The sequence below is a fragment of the Aotus nancymaae genome, unplaced genomic scaffold, assembly GCF_030222135.1.
Source record: "Aotus nancymaae isolate 86718 unplaced genomic scaffold, 86718_ANA_hifiasm-v0.15.2.pri h1tg000014l, whole genome shotgun sequence".
Classification (NCBI taxonomy): Eukaryota; Metazoa; Chordata; class Mammalia; order Primates; family Aotidae; genus Aotus; species Aotus nancymaae.
The window spans coordinates 124,275,208-124,282,558 of record NW_026988425.1 but is presented as its reverse complement, the minus strand read 5'-3'; the positions used below and the strand labels follow the sequence as shown (position 1 = coordinate 124,282,558).

General features: G+C 56.4%; 1 long non-coding RNA gene across 1 annotated transcript; it reads right to left on the bottom strand.

Moving 5' to 3' along the window:
• Window positions 1–860: 860 nt before the first annotated feature.
• LOC105730944 (uncharacterized) lies at window positions 861–6,733 on the bottom strand. Its single transcript, XR_001110606.2, has 3 exons — window positions 6,532–6,733; window positions 3,763–3,895; window positions 861–1,372 (listed from the first exon to the last, which is right to left on the bottom strand). It is a non-coding gene; the product is annotated as an uncharacterized LOC105730944 (long non-coding RNA).
• Between the last annotated feature and the right edge of the window lie 618 nt (window positions 6,734–7,351).

The window sequence follows — 7,351 nt, the reverse complement described above, 5'->3', positions numbered from 1 at the left end:
GTGGGGGATGCCGGACACACGCGAGGTTTCTGTCAACAGGCTCCCTGGCCTGGATGGCCCTGGGGGTGAAATTAGGATCCTTAGGAGAGTTGCAGAGGCTTTGAGGCTGCACAAAAGACAGAAGTGAAACACGTGGCTGGAGTGGGGAGCGCTTGCAACAGAGAAGGGTGCCTCGCGGGTGGAGGGCTCTCTTTCCCTTTGAGACTGCAGGCTTCAGGGTCGGGGGAGTCCTCCTTCGCTCACCTCTCCTCCGAAGTGTGCATTGGTGCATATCTGAATCGGAGCAGGCCTGAGAGGCAGTTCCTGGCCCCACAGAAGCTCCAGATGGCAGCCTGGTCAACCACACAGGGTCTGGGGTCGCAGCTCATGTCTAAATCCCTGTTCCACTGCCCACTGGCCTCACCCCTGAGAGGATCATGTCACTTCTGTTAATGGAAGTTTCCAGATTTGTAAGATAGGATTGAAATTGCACCTACTGCCGCCAGGGTTTTGTGAAGATGAAGCCGAGTAACAAAGGTGAAGCTCTTGGCTTGGTGTTGGCCACTGTGCAGGAGGCGGGAGGCGCTGTCTGAGCGGCACGGCCCAGGCCAGAGAAGGGCTGGGGTGTCCAATTCCAGCTGGAGGATGTGGTCAGAAGTGGCTCAGGCTCAGGCAGACCTCTGCAGAGGGCCAGGGTTTTAAGGACCACCTGATGAAGCTCTCAACCTGTTCTCCGGAGCAGATGGAGCTCCCAGGGCTGCCGGCAGAAGAACAGAATTCATCCAGCCTGGTTCTGAACCCAAAATAGCCTCCCCACTTAGGGCAGAGCAGCATGGCGCATATCCTGCACGGGTGCAGGTTCCTTGGCCCAGGCGAAGCTCCATCTCCCACAGGGGGCCCGTAGCTCCTCCACCTGCGGGGACAGGGCCACGGCAGGGTCCTTGGGGCTACTTTGGAAACTACCAGAGTGAGGCGGGTGTTAAGGGCAAGGAGGTAGGAGGCACCGAGAGGCGGATACATGGGATCTGGGCCTGCCCGTGCCTGAGCCCAGCCACACCCACCTGAATCCTGCCCGGCCTCTACCAAGGGCCACTCCTTGCCTTGCACTGTGGTCCATTTTTTTCTTTTAATTGCCAATGACAGGCCAGTCTTCTGCAGAGGCTTCCTGAAGGGCTTTTAAATTCCCAAGTCTAAACTCCTCAGCCCGGCAGCCGGATCCCCTTCCATCTGGGCCTGCCTGGCCTCTGCCAAACCTGTCACCTGCAGACCCCAGAATGAAGAGCTTGAGTCTCCCTTCCCCCCACTCTGTGCTGGCCAGGCTCTGTGTGGAAAGCCCACCTGCTCCTCCACCGCACGGCCCAGCGGGTTCAGAACTGCTGCTCATGCCAGGCTCCTGCAAACAGAAAGGGAATCACTGACGCGACCTAAGCCTTTTGGGCCACGCCTCCCCCCGTGGAGTCCCACCAGGGCCGTATGCCATTTCATCCTCCAGCCTGGGCTTGGTGTTTTTAGTAGTTCCATTTTGCAGTTGAGGTTTTTGATGCCAAAGCCAAAAAGGCTGGAGCTGGGATTGAAGTCTTGGGCCACCCAGAGCCTTTCCGGTGGCCTAGGATCCCCTGAGGTGTCCATCACGTCCCTTTATCCCAGGCTGGCCCAGATTGCACTTGGGCTTCCTGACCAAGCTTTACAAACAGGGGTCAGCATGCCTGTGTTCGCCACTCCCTGCCAGACGCTGGGCTGGGGCTGGGAGGCAGAGATGGGTAGCTGTGTCCTCCATTCCTGTTAGGAGCTGAAGGCCTCCACATGGCAGGGGCAGAGCCACTGGGCAGAGCGTAGGGCAAGGGGCTCCAGAGAAGACACCGTCACCTCCCACAACAGACGCCACAGCCAGCACACAGTAGGCACCTTAATATCCATAGGGCAGACCAGCACCAGGGGCGCATGCCCAGGCCTCAGCCCCATGGCCCCAGCGAGTGAAGCATCAAACCCTGGTCTAGAACCTTCTTTCCTGCATCCCTTTCACGACCCCATGGCCTGAGCCTCAGCACCAGCTCTGCCCAGGGGGATGCCTCAAATTCCTGCTACTGGGTGCTTTCTGAGGTCACCTTTGGCCCCTACATTAAACTGTAGCCTGAACCGTGCCCCAGCCTTGCCCAAATCTAAGTCCATTTTCTCTGTAGCCTGCTATCCTAAGGGCCTCTGCGTTTTTAAATCTGGCTGCATCTCTGAACATCAACTCCTAAGACTCAACTGGTCTTAGTGTCTTCTAAGGAGGGGTAAACCAGCTTCCTGCCTCCCCACATTGGACACCGACCCCACAAGGAGTCGGTCGATATCCACCTTAGAGCTTCACCCCACCATCACATGGGAGCCCAGATGGGGAAGAAGTCCCTGCGAGGTCACAGAGCTTAGACTCACACTTGTGCTTTCTAGAGTCCCCCTGGCCAGTTCTGACTATGTGAATTCTGCTGTGCACAGGGAATGCAGCCACAAATGGCTTGTACTGCTGGAAGGACGGGAAAAGAAAAATAAGAGCCGTTGAGTTAAGTTTGCAGCTTCTGTGCTAGAGTGCTCTGTTGGCCCTCAGCTTGGTGCCTGCCCCTCCTGATCTCCTCAGTACTCGAGGGGTTACAAGCCTGAAAACTACCTTTCCCAGACTCCCTTGCAACTGGTTTCTGGTTAAGTGCTGCCAATGGGAAGTGGCAAGGTGGGAGATAGGAGGAGGCCACTTTGCTCCTGGCCGTAGCTCCAGTGGTGGCAGTGGGGTGACAGTCCTGCAGTGACGATGGTAGCGGCCCCAGCAGCACTAGTAACAGAGGCAGTGGGGATAAGAGGCTGGGCATCAGGGTGCCCCTTCTCTGGGACACAGGTGGTGTCTGCAGAAGCTCAATACAGGCGGAGAGCCAGAGCAGCCACAGACCTCTGTGTGACACCCTCTTGGCCCATTTGTTACTGCAGCTTTTATATCTTTGTCGTCGATTCCAACACTAAATATTCTCTGCTTAAAATGCCTGGGATGGTTTCTGTTTTCCTGGCTAGAAATTAACCGGTAATAGAGTTGGTTGCCAACTTGATGTTTCCAGGTGTGGGCATTAAACCAGCACTGCCCTGGCTGTTCCAGGGCCACCATATCCTGGACCTTTCCTCTTTCCTATCCCACCTGGACTTGCACCCAAAGCCCTCCCCTCTCACCCCAGATAGAATCGGTTTCCCTTAGCCCACTTTTGCCCTTCTTGAAGACAGCCTCCTTCCAGCTGGTCAGTGGGGAGGAACACACAATGCTTCAGAACCTTCTCGGACAGTTTCCCTGAACCATTCTGGGCCTGAGGCCTCCATGTTTACACCTTTTCAGCATCCTGTGGACCCCAGGGTTCTCTTGGCTTCTACATGGAGTGAGCTGCTGCCATTCCAATTCTTTTCCATAGGAGCTGGGGGCCCTAGCTTCTAGGGAACCCTACCTCCATTCCCCTGCTCACTCTCCTTCTCTTTCCCCAGCTCACTCTTCTCCCTCACAGCTTATTTTTGGTGATAATATCCAAGCAACAAGATCACGGTGTGGTCCCGAAAACTGCCACATCATCCTCGTTAATGACAGCATTCTCTGGAAGATGACATTCACTGGGATTCAGAGGATATACCGCTGCACCACCCCAAACAGTGATCTATTATTTCTCATGATTCTGTTGGCCAGTATTGTCACATGGCATTGGCTAGAGTCACAATTTTTGTAACATTCACTTGGCTGCCAGGCTGTGTTGGAAGGTCCCGAAAGGCTTCTCTCACCTGCCTAGTGCCTTGGTGGTCCTCCACATCACCTTTCTATGTGATTAGCTTGGGCTTCCTCACAGCATGGCAGCCTCAAGGCAATCTGACTTCTTACACGGTGTGGAAACATGGATCTGTGTGCCCTGCAGAGCTGAAGGAGAGGGCAGGACTTCAGGAAAACGGTGAAAGAGTTCAGGACTTCTCAACCGTGACCCAGTATCGGGGTCCATCCAATGCATGTGCCAAGGACACGTTCTCTTAGCTCTCCCTTGACCAACATGGGCTCCTGTGCATGTTAACAATGCCTGATTGGGAACAGCAGTGCCCAGAAGGTGACTAGCAGAGCTGGGGTGATGTCCCCTGGTGGGGAGGAGCCTACAGATACAGCAGCAGCAGGAGCTGGCAGTGTCTCCTTGACTAAACCGATCAGCCTCCACTGAGCCCTTTCTCCACTCAGCGTTACCTTTGGTCTATAAAAACTGCAGATTCTCAGCACACATGACTTTGTCTCCCTGCCCCCCACACCTATCACTAAGAGACTTATAAAAATACCAGCCTAGCTGTTAACAGATGTGTCCCTAGCACGATGCCCCCAGTCACCCTCAGGGGCCTGCCCGAGACAGCACAGTGCTGCCTGGTGATGGGCGGACAGGCCCCTGGACCCTCTCGTTGAGCAGTCACTTTGGAAAGCTTGCAACTGTGAATCCTTCACTGTCTCTTGAGAATGTAAATCTGCCACCACCCAGAACTGTCTCCACAAGGACCTGGGAGCTGTCTCTACAATGCAAACTTCCGGAGACTCTCACTCTGGCTTTGCTCCCAGTCTCTGCGGGAGGCGATGAGGCTGACTTGGGTGCTAACACCATTGTCATGAAGATATTAAAGACACAAGGAGTTTGCTTTTCCTCCAGATGGGCACCAGTTATCACACCCAGGTGGCTGAGTGTCATGGACCAACCCTCCTCAACACCCCGAGTGTCTTCTGAGCATACCCAGCCTTTAGCTAGCCCCTGCCTTCTGTTTAGGGGAAGTCGACGCTGGCCTCTCATCCCAATTGCAGTTGTTCTTACTCAATAAAGTCTTTCCTCACTCCTTTAATGAGTGCCCAGCTTCGCTGATCTTGGAGAGAGGCAAGAGGCCAGCACTGGCATCTCACCTTCATTCCTACGAGGGTGCGTCCCAGTGAGGCCTGGGCAGCCCAGGCTGTGTTTACATCCCCCAGTCTCTTCCACCTTTAGGGAGCCTCTCCAAGGATTGGTGATACATAAAGCATGCCATTTTGTCCCTGGTGGTGAGATAAAACTTTTTCAGGATGTAACTCAGCCCCTCAGGACCTCCTCTGTCATGAAGCAGGCATTTGGTGACATTCTCCTGCTGCACGGGCATTGTTCCCCACGTCTGTGACTGGGGGCATGTGTTGAGATTAGAGCCACAGGTACAGCAGCCAGACTCAAAGGCTACCCTTATCTGGGTGGACGGGCTGCCACTGTCTCCGCAGGGGCCTTCAGCCTTAAGGTTCCAAGTGTTGAAGGCAGCAGAGGGCAGGGGGTCTGTCAGACCAGACAGAAGCCAGGAACCACAGGGCCACTACCCTCAGGGACACAGAACATACCACTAAGGTGTGGCCTTAAACGACTTTGCTGGCATAAGCAGAATGAGACCATGTAAATGGGAGGCTTCAGGAAGGGAGCTTCTGGTGTGGGTATGTGCACGTGTGCATGCGTGTGTGTGTGTGTGCGTGCATGTGTGTATTTGTGCGTGTGCGTGTGTGTTTTTGTGTGTGTGTGTGTATGTGTTTGCAGTGCAGCTTCTGTGTGGCAGGTGGGCTCCAAGACTCGGGTGTGGGCGGTCCTAGAAAAGAGATTTGCAGGCAGGCAGTCAGCAGGCATGAGAGTGGGACAGCTGATCTGGCAGCCCCTGAGAGGGAGTCAGGGGACAGGAGGAGCCCCTGGGGCTGTGGCTTTGCTGGGAGGCACCTGGCTCCCTCCCCAGTGACGGCTGGGGTTGACTTCCTGGCCCTGCCATGGAGGCTGGGCCCTGAGCATGCCTCTAGCCCCCAACACAGCCCCCAACCCATTAGTGGCCCCAAGTCCCCAAAACTTTGCCTTCTGAGGAGAACAGGCAGCTCTGAGCCTGGGCTGGGGATGGGAGTGGGCAGCCTGACAAGAGCACCTTCTTGAAGGAGGGGAGCCAGAGCAGGGCCTCCGGTCCGTAGCCCCAGCCCTGGGCACCCGTGGGGGACCTGGGCAAAAGATAAAGGATGCTGGACTCCAGCCTGAGCTGCAAACTCCTGACAGGCTCCTCTGCGGGATGACAGCAGCTTCTTCCCAGCCCTCCTGATTTCTGCAGCTGCCTCTGCAGCAGCCTCTGCCCTGCCACACACCTTGGCTCTTCACTCTGTTGACCTCGCCGTCCAGCTCTGCCCTGACACCTGTGGGGGCTGCTCGGAGCAGCAGCTTCAGGTCCCAGTGCACCTGAGAGTCCTTTGGCAACATAGCAGTGTCCCTGGTCAGGGGTGCAGGGGACGGGAGGCGTGCCGGGGCACAGGGACGCACTGCTCCTCCAGCCCCAGCTCTGAACAGGTGGGGACCCCAGTGCAGGGACCCCAGCACAGGTGGGGACCCCAGGTCAGGGCTGCTCAGAAAGTGGAACTCAATGACAGAGAACGGCCCCTAAATAAACGTCACTTGTCCTCTGGCAAAGGAGGGTCTTTTGGGGACTTGAACATGATCCCACCCTGCAAACCTTGTCTTTCTTGCCTTCAACACAAACAACACAACAGCTCACCCGCCTTGCAGACAGCAGGATCCGGGCTGAGCCCTCAGGGCCAGCTGCAGCGACATTGCGTGTTTTTGTCTTTTTGTGGTTTCTCCCTGGGGTTAGGCAATGTTTCGTTTCTTGGTACAAGGAGCCACTGAGCAGGCCTCTCCCTGAGGTGTCAACAGTGCCATCAGAGGAGGGGGCTGGGGCGGGGTGGGGTGCTGCTCTGTGCCTGCCTCTGGGTTCCCCGGACTCCTTCAGAGCCAGTTAACTCATTAGGAAGCCCCAGTGTTCCCCAGAGGTGCTGGGTGGAGGAGAGGCCAGCCCCGGAGTGTTCTAGTAAGATTAGGACATAGCCAGTGCCTAAGGCAGCGCACACTGCTCTAGGACAGGGGCCACGTTTATCACCAGTCACCCAGCACTGGCATCTCGACTGGAGAAGGCCCAGGCTCTGAACCAGCAGCCCCTCTGACAGCTGGGCCAGGCTGAGCTGGGGCCCCATGATGTCCCAGCTTCCTGGAAGTCAGCCCATCCCAGCTTCTCTCTTGTCTCATCCCTCCATGTCCTCAGCTGACCCTGTGGACTCCTCTGAGGGCTACCCAGGGAGTCCCTGCTGGAGCCAGGTGTTCGCCATATGTCACCTCGCTTCCAAGATTCAAGGGGTCCCTGGAGAGCAGCAGCAAGGCTGTGACGTGGGGCTGGAGCCCCAGCCTGGTCAGGCCACCCAGCTCTCTCCTTGCACCATCGAGGTGCATCAAAGGGCTGCCTTCACAGCTGTGGGATCCCCAGCTGACCCATGCAAGCTCCTGCACCCTGGTGTGGGGGCCCCTCGCAGCCTAGAAGGGAT